The sequence below is a fragment of the Mangifera indica genome, chromosome 1 (assembly GCF_011075055.1).
Source record: "Mangifera indica cultivar Alphonso chromosome 1, CATAS_Mindica_2.1, whole genome shotgun sequence".
NCBI classification, from domain to species: Eukaryota; Viridiplantae; Streptophyta; class Magnoliopsida; order Sapindales; family Anacardiaceae; genus Mangifera; species Mangifera indica.
Window position 1 is genome coordinate 8389689 of NC_058137.1, and position 15173 is coordinate 8404861.

General features: G+C 35.0%; 1 non-coding gene across 1 annotated transcript; it reads right to left on the reverse strand.

Annotated features, from left to right (window-relative positions):
- Positions 1-690: 690 nt before the first annotated feature.
- On the reverse strand, positions 691-797 carry LOC123196048. The gene has a single exon (XR_006497580.1). It is a non-coding gene; the product is annotated as a small nucleolar RNA R71 (small nucleolar RNA).
- Positions 798-15173: the final 14376 nt, after the last annotated feature.

Sequence of the window (15173 nt, forward strand, 5' to 3'; positions counted from 1 at the left end):
TTCTATATTACTTGATTGACTCGTATACTTGCGAGCCATTAGCAACAAGTTTTTGGCGCCGTTGCCGGGGATTGGTGCTTTGTTAATATTAGTATAATTTGTAGTTTGGCTAGACTAGAGTTTTATTTTGTTTTATTTTATTTTTGTTCCATTTGATTTCTAGTTGTCTTTGTTCTTTCTTTGTAGGTACTCTGTTGGTTTATGACCAGATCTTAAAATCCAGAATTATTGGATTTTGACCCAGAAATTGAGAGAACTTTTAAAAGACGTAGAAGAAAGAGACGAGTAAGACAAAAAGTTGCCATAGAAGAGAACATCAACAATCAGCGAGCTCTTCATGATTATGTTGTACCTACTACACATGATGATTATTCTAGTGTAGTGAGGCCCGCTGTGGGTGCTAACAATTTTGAGATTAAACCTTTTATTGTTTAGATGGTGCAACAAAACCAATTTGGAGGGTTAAAAAATGAAGATCCACATGTCCACTTGTCACATTTCTCTCAGATATGTGACACCTTCAAAATGAATGGAGTTTCTGAAGATGCAATCAAATTGAGGCTATTTCCATTTTCTTTGAAGGATAGGGCAACATCTTGGTTGGATTCTAGGGCATTTGGTGCGTTCACTACTTGGCAAACACTTTCTGAAGCTTTCCTTGCAAAATATTTTCCTCCTGGTAAAACGGTTAAATTGAGAAATGAGATTGCCACTTTTTACCAAAGGGATGATGAGTCTTTATATAAAACTTGGGAAAGGTTCAAATATCTACAAAGACAATGCCCCCATCATGGTTTACCTGACTAGCTAGTTGTTCAAACTTTCTATAATGGTCTTTCTCACTCTTTGAAGAGTATTTTGGATGCAACTGCTAATAGGTCATTAATGGGCAAAACATCCGACGTGGTTTTACACTTGATTGAAGAAATGGCTTCCAACAGTTGTCGATGGCCTAATGATAGAGCTAGTCAAAGAAGACATCTGGGAGTACATGAAGTGGATGGAATTACTATGGTGAATGCTAAGTTGGATGCATTGACAAAGAAATTGGAGAGATTAGATATAAAGGTTGTAAGAACTTCTAGTTGTGAGAATTGTGGAGGAGATCATGTGAACTTTGAATGCCAAATAGATGCCCACTATGCACATGAGCCTACAAATGAGCAAGTGAATTTTCTCAATTACAACCAAAGGAGACAGGGTAATCCTTACTCAAATACATATAACCCAAGTTGGAGGAACCACCCAAACTTTGCATAGTCAAACCAAGCCAATACTTCTAAACCAAACCAGAATTTTAAGCAGCCACCTTTAGGATTCCAAGTTAGAAACACTAACCCCTAACCTTTACATTATCCTCAGCCTCCTCAAGAGCAAAAATCAAATCTAAAATTGATGATGGAGAATTTCATTCTTGCCTAAAAACAAAAGGCCGATGCTCAAGATGAAGCAATTAGACAACTTACTACTAAGGTGGATCAATTGGCCACACATAATAAGATGCTTAAAGTACAATTGGGGCAACAAGCAAGTACTTCCAATTCTAGGGAAATGGGAAAGCTACCTAGCCAACCTCAAAATCCAAGGGAGCATTGTAAGGCAATTGTCACCAGGAGTGGTAAACAATTAGGTGAACCTATAAGCAAGGTTGAAAATGAGCTTGATGAGCAAAAGGATGTTGAAAAGTCTAGTGAAGAAGATACATTGAAGAAAAAGGTTGAGGTAAATATCCAAGAAGCCCTTGAAAAGCAAGTTCCATCTAAAACATATTCAACACCTTTTCCTTTCCCTTAAAGGTTCCAAAAGGCAAAGCTTGATCAACAGTTTGGAAAGTTTTTGGATGTTTTCAAGCAGATACATCTCAATATTCCTTTTATGGAGGCTATAACTCAAATGTCGACGTATGCCAAGTTTCTCAAAGATATCCTCTCAAATAAAAGGAAACTTGAAGAATTTGAAACGGTGGCTCTCTCAAAGGAATGCAGTGCCATTTTACAAAATAAGCTGCCACCAAAGCTTAAGGATCCAAAGAGTTTTTCTATTCCTTGTGTAGTTGGTAAAAAATCTTTTGAAAAAGCTTTATGTGATCTTGGTGCAAGTATAAGTCTAATGTCTTTATCTATTTGCAGGAGATTGGAGCTTGGAGAATTAAAACCTACAACAGTGACCCTGCAATTAGCGGATAGATCTATAAAGTATCCTACAGGGATAATGGAAAATGTGCCAATTAAAGTTAGAAAATTTTATATCCCCGTAGACTTTGTGGTTTTGGAAATGGAAGAGGATATTCAAGTTCCTCTTATTTTGGGAAGACCATTCTTAGCCACAGCAGGAGCGATCATCGATGTTAAAAATGAAAAACTCACTTTTGAGATTGGAGATAAAAAAGTAGAGTTTAATGTTTTTCGAATGTCAAAGCAACCTAATATTGTGAATTCTTGTTGTAGGGTTGACATTATTGATGATTGCGTGAAAGAAGTCTTTATCAAGAAATACCCTGAGGATCCACTTGAGTCATGCATTATTCATGGAGCTTCAATCAAAGATGAAAATATGGAAATTGCATCCTGTGCTTAGCTTATGGAAGCAAATCTTAAGGCTGCTCCCATTTTGAATTTCAAGTATGAAGAACTCGAGACAGGTAACCATTCTCTTCTTTTTCTTAAAGCGGAAGATGCACCTAAGGTAGATCTTAAACCACTTCCTGCTAATTTGAGGTATGCTTTTCTTAGCCCTAATTCTACTTATCCTGTGATTATAAATGTTGAATTAAATGATGAACAAGAAGATAAGTTGCTTAGGGAACTTAGAGCATATAGAAAAATCATTGGTTATAACATTCATGATATTAAGGGAATAAGCCCTACCATTTGCATGCATCGCATCCATATGCTTGATGATTTCAAACCTAACATTGAACATCAAAGAAAATTGAATCCTATCATGAAAGAGGTAGTGAGAAATAAAGTCATTAAATTGTTGGATGCAGGGATTATTTATCCCATTTCTGATAGCTCATGGGTAAGTCCAGTACATGTGGTACCAAAGAAATGGCGTATGACTGTTGTCAAGAATGAGAATAATGATTTAACACCAACTAGGACAGTCACAGGGTGGAGGATATGTATTGATTATAAAAGGCTTAATAGTGCCACCCGTAAGGATCACTTTCCCCTTCCTTTCATTGATCAAGTTTTAGAGAGATTAGAAAACTATTCTTACTTTTGCTATCTAGATGGGTATTCGAGATTCTTTCAAATCCCCATTCACCCAGAAGACCAAGAAAAGGCCACCTTCACATGCCCTTATGACACATTTGCCTATAGGCGTATGTCTTTTGCTCTTTGCAATGCACCTGCTACCTTTCAAAGATGTATGATGTCTATATTTTCTGATTTTGTTGAGCGAATTATGGAAGTGTTTATGGATGATTTTTCTGTGTATGGAACATCCTTTGATGATTGTTTGCTTAACTTATCTAAGGTTTTGTAGAGGTGCGAAGAAGTCAATTTAGTGCTTAATTAGAAGAAATGCCATTTTATGTGAAAAAAGGGATAGTTCTTGGGCATAGAGTCTCACAAAGGAGGATTGAGGTAGACAAAGCAAAAGTAGAAGTAATTAAGAAGATGCCCCCGTCAACATCAATAAAATGAGTTCGGAGTTTTCTTGGCCATGTTGGGTTTTATAGGCGTTTCATTAAGGATTTTTCAAAAATTGCTAAACCTTTGTCTAATTTACTTACTAAAGATGTTCCTTTAAACTTTGACCAACCTTGTCTTGATTCTTTTTGCAAGTTAAAAGACGCATTGATTTCAGCCCCTATTATGCAACCACCATATTGGAGTTTACCTTTTGAAGTAATGTGTGATGTTAGTGACTTCGCGGTAGGGGCAGTTTTGGGGCAAAGGAAAGACAAAAAGGTTTATACAATTTACTACGCTAGTCACACTTTGAATGAAGCACAAGTCAGTTATGCCACCATTGAGAAAGAACTTCTTGCAGTTATGTTTGCTTTTGATAAGTTCAGGTCTTATTTAGTAGGGTATAAGGTCATAGTCTACACAGATCATTCAACCATTAAATATCTCCCAAATAAGAAGGATGCAAAACCGAGGTTGATTAGGTGGATATTACTTCTTCAAGAGTTTAACTTAGAGATAAAGGATAAAAAGGGGATAGAAAATGTTGTTGCTAATCATTTGTCCCGTTTGGAGCAAGATAAGTATGGAGGTTTTGACAAAAGTCTGCCTATTGATGACTCTTTTCCAAATAAACAACTTTTAGAGATATCTCATTGGGTAGTACCATAGTATGCAGATTATGTGAATTATCTTGTGTGTGGTGTATTACCACCAGAGATGAATCACCAACAAAAGAAAAAGTTCTTATAAGAGGTGAAAAACTACTATTGGGAAGAGCCACTGCTTTACAAAAGATATTTTGATGGGATTGTGCGACGATGCTTACCACAAGATGAGATGGAAAGTATTCTAACCCATTGTCATTCTCTTGAATGTGGAGGTCATTTTAGTGCCACCAAGACAGCAGCTAAGGTGCTCCAATGTGGGTTCTATTGGCCAATTATTTTTCAAGATGCGAGGAAATTTGTTTTAACATGTGATAGGTGCCAAAGAACTGGAAACATTTCAAGGAGGAATGAAATGCCTTTGAACAGTATACTTGAGATTGAAATTTTTTATGTGTGGGGCATTGACTTCATGGGGCCATTTCCTACGTCTTATGGGAATAAATATATCTTAGTTGTTGTAGATTATGTTTCTAAATGGGTTGAGGCACTAGCAAGTCCATCCAATGATGCTAGGGTTATGGTGAGGTTCTTAAAGAAATATATCTTTGCAAGATTTGGGACTCCAAGAGCTATTATTAGTGATGGTGGTTCTCACTTTTGTAATCACCTATTTTGGAAATTATTAAAGAAATACGGAGTTACCCATAAGGTTGCAACACCATACCACCCTCAAACTAGAGGGCAAGTTGAGATTTCTAATAAGGAGATCAAGAACATACTTGAGAAAATCGTAAGTGCTTCAAGGAAAGATTGGAGTTTGAGATTGGATGATGTGCTTTGGACATACTGCACAGCCTTTAAAACTCCTATTGGTACATCCTCTTTTCGCCTTGTCTACGGTAAGTCTTGTCATCTTCCAGTGGAGTTAGAGCATCGAGTTTATTGGGCTACTAAGTTTCTGAACCTTGATTTAAAGAAAGCTGGTGAAAAACGTCTCCTCCAATTAAATGAGTTAGAAGAGTTTAGATTGAACGCCTATGAGAATGCCAAAATATACAAGGAAAGAACTAAAAGGTGGCATGATAAGCATATTTTAAAGAAAGACTTCAAAGAAGGTGATCAAGTGTTGCTTTTCAACTCAAGACTAAGGCTTTTTCTAGGAAAACTTAAGTCAAGGTGGTCCGGTCCTTTTAAAATCTTAAAGGTATTTCCTCATGGGGCTGTTAAGGTGTGAAGTGAAAATTCTGAAACATTTAAGGCCAATGGGCAGAGGTTGAAGCCATATTTTGTTGGTGACCAAGTGAAGGTGGAGGTGTCTCAACCACTGTCCAATCCCCTAACTTAAGTCTCACAATCGGTCAAGCTAAGGACCATAAATTAGCATTCTTAGGAGGGAACCCAAGTTTTTCTTCTCTTAAAGAATTTTCTTTTAGTTTATTGATAAATAATTTTCCCCACATTTAGTTTAAAATTGTTCTTTTTGTTTATTTCAGGTTGATTTTGGAATGTCTAGCAATTGGAGTACAAGTATGGACATGAAGAGTATTTTCAAGTTAAAAGGGGGGGTACAATTAAATTTGGCTCAATTTGATGTTTTCATTGGTTGTGATTTGTTTGATTAATTGTGTTCTTACCATTGATTGTATTAATTGGATTTTGTGATTTCTTTGTGGTGCTGAATTGGTTGATGAAGAGTGTGAAATTTAAATTTCCTCATAAATTCTATTTTGAGTTGAAGAGAACAGTGTTTATAAGCAGCAAATATGGGCATAAGAGTGCCCATAATTGGCCTCTGGAAAAAATGAGGAAAAGTGTGTTTGGCTGTTCATCTTTCATTTTTTTTACTTATTTATATTTTATTTTATTTTAGTTTTATTTTTCCTTTTACTTTATTTTATTTTTATTATTATTTTTTGGAAATTATTAAAGAAATACGGAGTTACCCATAAGGTTGCAACACCATACCACCCTCAAACTAGAGGGCAAGTTGAGATTTCTAATAAGGAGATCAAGAACATACTTGAGAAAATCGTAAGTGCTTCAAGGAAAGATTGGAGTTTGAGATTGGATGATGTGTTTTGGATATACTGCACAGCCTTTAAAACTCCTATTGGTACATCCTCTTTTCGCCTTGTCTACGGTAAGTCTTGTCATCTTCCAGTGGAGTTAGAGCATCGAGTTTATTGGGCTACTAAGTTTCTGAACCTTGATTTAAAGAAAGCTGGTGAAAAACGTCTCCTCCAATTAAATGAGTTAGAAGAGTTTAGATTGAACGCCTATGAGAATGCCAAAATATACAAGGAAAGAACTAAAAGGTGGCATGATAAGCATATTTTAAAGAAAGACTTCAAAGAAGGTGATCAAGTGTTGCTTTTCAACTCAAGACTAAGGCTTTTTCTAGGAAAACTTAAGTCAAGGTGGTCCGGTCCTTTTAAAATCTTAAAGGTATTTCCTCATGGGGCTGTTAAGGTGTGAAGTGAAAATTCTGAAACATTTAAGGCCAATGGGCAGAGGTTGAAGCCATATTTTGTTGGTGACCAAGTGAAGGTGGAGGTGTCTCAACCACTGTCCAATCCCCTAACTTAAGTCTCACAATCGGTCAAGCTAAGGACCATAAATTAGCATTCTTAGGAGGGAACCCAAGTTTTTCTTCTCTTAAAGAATTTTCTTTTAGTTTATTGATAAATAATTTTCCCCACATTTAGTTTAAAATTGTTCTTTTTGTTTATTTCAGGTTGATTTTGGAATGTCTAGCAATTGGAGTACAAGTATGGACATGAAGAGTATTTTCAAGTTAAAAGGGGGGGTACAATTAAATTTGGCTCAATTTGATGTTTTCATTGGTTGTGATTTGTTTGATTAATTGTGTTCTTACCATTGATTGTATTAATTGGATTTTGTGATTTCTTTGTGGTGCTGAATTGGTTGATGAAGAGTGTGAAATTTAAATTTCCTCATAAATTCTATTTTGAGTTGAAGAGAACAGTGTTTATAAGCAGCAAATATGGGCATAAGAGTGCCCATAATTGGCCTCTGGAAAAAATGAGGAAAAGTGTGTTTGGCTGTTCATCTTTCATTTTTTTTACTTATTTATATTTTATTTTATTTTAGTTTTATTTTTCCTTTTACTTTATTTTATTTTTATTATTATTTTTTGGAAATTATTAAAGAAATACGGAGTTACCCATAAGGTTGCAACACCATACCACCCTCAAACTAGAGGGCAAGTTGAGATTTCTAATAAGGAGATCAAGAACATACTTGAGAAAATCGTAAGTGCTTCAAGGAAAGATTGGAGTTTGAGATTGGATGATGTGTTTTGGATATACTGCACAGCCTTTAAAACTCCTATTGGTACATCCTCTTTTCGCCTTGTCTACGGTAAGTCTTGTCATCTTCCAGTGGAGTTAGAGCATCGAGTTTATTGGGCTACTAAGTTTCTGAACCTTGATTTAAAGAAAGCTGGTGAAAAACGTCTCCTCCAATTAAATGAGTTAGAAGAGTTTAGATTGAACGCCTATGAGAATGCCAAAATATACAAGGAAAGAACTAAAAGGTGGCATGATAAGCATATTTTAAAGAAAGACTTCAAAGAAGGTGATCAAGTGTTGCTTTTCAACTCAAGACTAAGGCTTTTTCTAGGAAAACTTAAGTCAAGGTGGTCCGGTCCTTTTAAAATCTTAAAGGTATTTCCTCATGGGGCTGTTAAGGTGTGAAGTGAAAATTCTGAAACATTTAAGGCCAATGGGCAGAGGTTGAAGCCATATTTTGTTGGTGACCAAGTGAAGGTGGAGGTGTCTCAACCACTGTCCAATCCCCTAACTTAAGTCTCACAATCGGTCAAGCTAAGGACCATAAATTAGCATTCTTAGGAGGGAACCCAAGTTTTTCTTCTCTTAAAGAATTTTCTTTTAGTTTATTGATAAATAATTTTCCCCACATTTAGTTTAAAATTGTTCTTTTTGTTTATTTCAGGTTGATTTTGGAATGTCTAGCAATTGGAGTACAAGTATGGACATGAAGAGTATTTTCAAGTTAAAAGGGGGGGTACAATTAAATTTGGCTCAATTTGATGTTTTCATTGGTTGTGATTTGTTTGATTAATTGTGTTCTTACCATTGATTGTATTAATTGGATTTTGTGATTTCTTTGTGGTGCTGAATTGGTTGATGAAGAGTGTGAAATTTAAATTTCCTCATAAATTCTATTTTGAGTTGAAGAGAACAGTGTTTATAAGCAGCAAATATGGGCATAAGAGTGCCCATAATTGGCCTCTGGAAAAAATGAGGAAAAGTGTGTTTGGCTGTTCATCTTTCATTTTTTTTACTTATTTATATTTTATTTTATTTTAGTTTTATTTTTCCTTTTACTTTATTTTATTTTTATTATTATTTTTTGGAAATTATTAAAGAAATACGGAGTTACCCATAAGGTTGCAACACCATACCACCCTCAAACTAGAGGGCAAGTTGAGATTTCTAATAAGGAGATCAAGAACATACTTGAGAAAATCGTAAGTGCTTCAAGGAAAGATTGGAGTTTGAGATTGGATGATGTGTTTTGGATATACTGCACAGCCTTTAAAACTCCTATTGGTACATCCTCTTTTCGCCTTGTCTACGGTAAGTCTTGTCATCTTCCAGTGGAGTTAGAGCATCGAGTTTATTGGGCTACTAAGTTTCTGAACCTTGATTTAAAGAAAGCTGGTGAAAAACGTCTCCTCCAATTAAATGAGTTAGAAGAGTTTAGATTGAACGCCTATGAGAATGCCAAAATATACAAGGAAAGAACTAAAAGGTGGCATGATAAGCATATTTTAAAGAAAGACTTCAAAGAAGGTGATCAAGTGTTGCTTTTCAACTCAAGACTAAGGCTTTTTCTAGGAAAACTTAAGTCAAGGTGGTCCGGTCCTTTTAAAATCTTAAAGGTATTTCCTCATGGGGCTGTTAAGGTGTGAAGTGAAAATTCTGAAACATTTAAGGCCAATGGGCAGAGGTTGAAGCCATATTTTGTTGGTGACCAAGTGAAGGTGGAGGTGTCTCAACCACTGTCCAATCCCCTAACTTAAGTCTCACAATCGGTCAAGCTAAGGACCATAAATTAGCATTCTTAGGAGGGAACCCAAGTTTTTCTTCTCTTAAAGAATTTTCTTTTAGTTTATTGATAAATAATTTTCCCCACATTTAGTTTAAAATTGTTCTTTTTGTTTATTTCAGGTTGATTTTGGAATGTCTAGCAATTGGAGTACAAGTATGGACATGAAGAGTATTTTCAAGTTAAAAGGGGGGGTACAATTAAATTTGGCTCAATTTGATGTTTTCATTGGTTGTGATTTGTTTGATTAATTGTGTTCTTACCATTGATTGTATTAATTGGATTTTGTGATTTCTTTGTGGTGCTGAATTGGTTGATGAAGAGTGTGAAATTTAAATTTCCTCATAAATTCTATTTTGAGTTGAAGAGAACAGTGTTTATAAGCAGCAAATATGGGCATAAGAGTGCCCATAATTGGCCTCTGGAAAAAATGAGGAAAAGTGTGTTTGGCTGTTCATCTTTCATTTTTTTTACTTATTTATATTTTATTTTATTTTAGTTTTATTTTTCCTTTTACTTTATTTTATTTTTATTATTATTTTTTGGAAATTATTAAAGAAATACGGAGTTACCCATAAGGTTGCAACACCATACCACCCTCAAACTAGAGGGCAAGTTGAGATTTCTAATAAGGAGATCAAGAACATACTTGAGAAAATCGTAAGTGCTTCAAGGAAAGATTGGAGTTTGAGATTGGATGATGTGTTTTGGATATACTGCACAGCCTTTAAAACTCCTATTGGTACATCCTCTTTTCGCCTTGTCTACGGTAAGTCTTGTCATCTTCCAGTGGAGTTAGAGCATCGAGTTTATTGGGCTACTAAGTTTCTGAACCTTGATTTAAAGAAAGCTGGTGAAAAACGTCTCCTCCAATTAAATGAGTTAGAAGAGTTTAGATTGAACGCCTATGAGAATGCCAAAATATACAAGGAAAGAACTAAAAGGTGGCATGATAAGCATATTTTAAAGAAAGACTTCAAAGAAGGTGATCAAGTGTTGCTTTTCAACTCAAGACTAAGGCTTTTTCTAGGAAAACTTAAGTCAAGGTGGTCCGGTCCTTTTAAAATCTTAAAGGTATTTCCTCATGGGGCTGTTAAGGTGTGAAGTGAAAATTCTGAAACATTTAAGGCCAATGGGCAGAGGTTGAAGCCATATTTTGTTGGTGACCAAGTGAAGGTGGAGGTGTCTCAACCACTGTCCAATCCCCTAACTTAAGTCTCACAATCGGTCAAGCTAAGGACCATAAATTAGCATTCTTAGGAGGGAACCCAAGTTTTTCTTCTCTTAAAGAATTTTCTTTTAGTTTATTGATAAATAATTTTCCCCACATTTAGTTTAAAATTGTTCTTTTTGTTTATTTCAGGTTGATTTTGGAATGTCTAGCAATTGGAGTACAAGTATGGACATGAAGAGTATTTTCAAGTTAAAAGGGGGGGTACAATTAAATTTGGCTCAATTTGATGTTTTCATTGGTTGTGATTTGTTTGATTAATTGTGTTCTTACCATTGATTGTATTAATTGGATTTTGTGATTTCTTTGTGGTGCTGAATTGGTTGATGAAGAGTGTGAAATTTAAATTTCCTCATAAATTCTATTTTGAGTTGAAGAGAACAGTGTTTATAAGCAGCAAATATGGGCATAAGAGTGCCCATAATTGGCCTCTGGAAAAAATGAGGAAAAGTGTGTTTGGCTGTTCATCTTTCATTTTTTTTACTTATTTATATTTTATTTTATTTTAGTTTTATTTTTCCTTTTACTTTATTTTATTTTTATTATTATTTTTTGGAAATTATTAAAGAAATACGGAGTTACCCATAAGGTTGCAACACCATACCACCCTCAAACTAGAGGGCAAGTTGAGATTTCTAATAAGGAGATCAAGAACATACTTGAGAAAATCGTAAGTGCTTCAAGGAAAGATTGGAGTTTGAGATTGGATGATGTGTTTTGGATATACTGCACAGCCTTTAAAACTCCTATTGGTACATCCTCTTTTCGCCTTGTCTACGGTAAGTCTTGTCATCTTCCAGTGGAGTTAGAGCATCGAGTTTATTGGGCTACTAAGTTTCTGAACCTTGATTTAAAGAAAGCTGGTGAAAAACGTCTCCTCCAATTAAATGAGTTAGAAGAGTTTAGATTGAACGCCTATGAGAATGCCAAAATATACAAGGAAAGAACTAAAAGGTGGCATGATAAGCATATTTTAAAGAAAGACTTCAAAGAAGGTGATCAAGTGTTGCTTTTCAACTCAAGACTAAGGCTTTTTCTAGGAAAACTTAAGTCAAGGTGGTCCGGTCCTTTTAAAATCTTAAAGGTATTTCCTCATGGGGCTGTTAAGGTGTGAAGTGAAAATTCTGAAACATTTAAGGCCAATGGGCAGAGGTTGAAGCCATATTTTGTTGGTGACCAAGTGAAGGTGGAGGTGTCTCAACCACTGTCCAATCCCCTAACTTAAGTCTCACAATCGGTCAAGCTAAGGACCATAAATTAGCATTCTTAGGAGGGAACCCAAGTTTTTCTTCTCTTAAAGAATTTTCTTTTAGTTTATTGATAAATAATTTTCCCCACATTTAGTTTAAAATTGTTCTTTTTGTTTATTTCAGGTTGATTTTGGAATGTCTAGCAATTGGAGTACAAGTATGGACATGAAGAGTATTTTCAAGTTAAAAGGGGGGGTACAATTAAATTTGGCTCAATTTGATGTTTTCATTGGTTGTGATTTGTTTGATTAATTGTGTTCTTACCATTGATTGTATTAATTGGATTTTGTGATTTCTTTGTGGTGCTGAATTGGTTGATGAAGAGTGTGAAATTTAAATTTCCTCATAAATTCTATTTTGAGTTGAAGAGAACAGTGTTTATAAGCAGCAAATATGGGCATAAGAGTGCCCATAATTGGCCTCTGGAAAAAATGAGGAAAAGTGTGTTTGGCTGTTCATCTTTCATTTTTTTTACTTATTTATATTTTATTTTATTTTAGTTTTATTTTTCCTTTTACTTTATTTTATTTTTATTATTATTTTTTGGAAATTATTAAAGAAATACGGAGTTACCCATAAGGTTGCAACACCATACCACCCTCAAACTAGAGGGCAAGTTGAGATTTCTAATAAGGAGATCAAGAACATACTTGAGAAAATCGTAAGTGCTTCAAGGAAAGATTGGAGTTTGAGATTGGATGATGTGTTTTGGACATACTGCACAGCCTTTAAAACTCCTATTGGTACATCCTCTTTTCGCCTTGTCTACGGTAAGTCTTGTCATCTTCCAGTGGAGTTAGAGCATCGAGTTTATTGGGCTACTAAGTTTCTGAACCTTGATTTAAAGAAAGCTGGTGAAAAACGTCTCCTCCAATTAAATGAGTTAGAAGAGTTTAGATTGAACGCCTATGAGAATGCCAAAATATACAAGGAAAGAACTAAAAGGTGGCATGATAAGCATATTTTAAAGAAAGACTTCAAAGAAGGTGATCAAGTGTTGCTTTTCAACTCAAGACTAAGGCTTTTTCTAGGAAAACTTAAGTCAAGGTGGTCCGGTCCTTTTAAAATCTTAAAGGTATTTCCTCATGGGGCTGTTAAGGTGTGAAGTGAAAATTCTGAAACATTTAAGGCCAATGGGCAGAGGTTGAAGCCATATTTTGTTGGTGACCAAGTGAAGGTGGAGGTGTCTCAACCACTGTCCAATCCCCTAACTTAAGTCTCACAATCGGTCAAGCTAAGGACCATAAATTAGCATTCTTAGGAGGGAACCCAAGTTTTTCTTCTCTTAAAGAATTTTCTTTTAGTTTATTGATAAATAATTTTCCCCACATTTAGTTTAAAATTGTTCTTTTTGTTTATTTCAGGTTGATTTTGGAATGTCTAGCAATTGGAGTACAAGTATGGACATGAAGAGTATTTTCAAGTTAAAAGGGGGGGTACAATTAAATTTGGCTCAATTTGATGTTTTCATTGGTTGTGATTTGTTTGATTAATTGTGTTCTTACCATTGATTGTATTAATTGGATTTTGTGATTTCTTTGTGGTGCTGAATTGGTTGATGAAGAGTGTGAAATTTAAATTTCCTCATAAATTCTATTTTGAGTTGAAGAGAACAGTGTTTATAAGCAGCAAATATGGGCATAAGAGTGCCCATAATTGGCCTCTGGAAAAAATGAGGAAAAGTGTGTTTGGCTGTTCATCTTTCATTTTTTTTACTTATTTATATTTTATTTTATTTTAGTTTTATTTTTCCTTTTACTTTATTTTATTTTTATTATTATTTTTTGGAAATTATTAAAGAAATACGGAGTTACCCATAAGGTTGCAACACCATACCACCCTCAAACTAGAGGGCAAGTTGAGATTTCTAATAAGGAGATCAAGAACATACTTGAGAAAATCGTAAGTGCTTCAAGGAAAGATTGGAGTTTGAGATTGGATGATGTGTTTTGGACATACTGCACAGCCTTTAAAACTCCTATTGGTACATCCTCTTTTCGCCTTGTCTACGGTAAGTCTTGTCATCTTCCAGTGGAGTTAGAGCATCGAGTTTATTGGGCTACTAAGTTTCTGAACCTTGATTTAAAGAAAGCTGGTGAAAAACGTCTCCTCCAATTAAATGAGTTAGAAGAGTTTAGATTGAACGCCTATGAGAATGCCAAAATATACAAGGAAAGAACTAAAAGGTGGCATGATAAGCATATTTTAAAGAAAGACTTCAAAGAAGGTGATCAAGTGTTGCTTTTCAACTCAAGACTAAGGCTTTTTCTAGGAAAACTTAAGTCAAGGTGGTCCGGTCCTTTTAAAATCTTAAAGGTATTTCCTCATGGGGCTGTTAAGGTGTGAAGTGAAAATTCTGAAACATTTAAGGCCAATGGGCAGAGGTTGAAGCCATATTTTGTTGGTGACCAAGTGAAGGTGGAGGTGTCTCAACCACTGTCCAATCCCCTAACTTAAGTCTCACAATCGGTCAAGCTAAGGACCATAAATTAGCATTCTTAGGAGGGAACCCAAGTTTTTCTTCTCTTAAAGAATTTTCTTTTAGTTTATTGATAAATAATTTTCCCCACATTTAGTTTAAAATTGTTCTTTTTGTTTATTTCAGGTTGATTTTGGAATGTCTAGCAATTGGAGTACAAGTATGGACATGAAGAGTATTTTCAAGTTAAAAGGGGGGGTACAATTAAATTTGGCTCAATTTGATGTTTTCATTGGTTGTGATTTGTTTGATTAATTGTGTTCTTACCATTGATTGTATTAATTGGATTTTGTGATTTCTTTGTGGTGCTGAATTGGTTGATGAAGAGTGTGAAATTTAAATTTCCTCATAAATTCTATTTTGAGTTGAAGAGAACAGTGTTTATAAGCAGCAAATATGGGCATAAGAGTGCCCATAATTGGCCTCTGGAAAAAATGAGGAAAAGTGTGTTTGGCTGTTCATCTTTCATTTTTTTTACTTATTTATATTTTATTTTATTTTAGTTTTATTTTTCCTTTTACTTTATTTTATTTTTATTATTATTTTTTGGAAATTATTAAAGAAATACGGAGTTACCCATAAGGTTGCAACACCATACCACCCTCAAACTAGAGGGCAAGTTGAGATTTCTAATAAGGAGATCAAGAACATACTTGAGAAAATCGTAAGTGCTTCAAGGAAAGATTGGAGTTTGAGATTGGATGATGTGTTTTGGACATACTGCACAGCCTTTAAAACTCCTATTGGTACATCCTCTTTTCGCCTTGTCTACGGTAAGTCTTGTCATCTTCCAGTGGAGTTAGAGCATCGAGTTTATTGGGCTACTAAGTTTCTGAACCTTGATTTAAAGAAAGCTGGTGAAAAACGTCT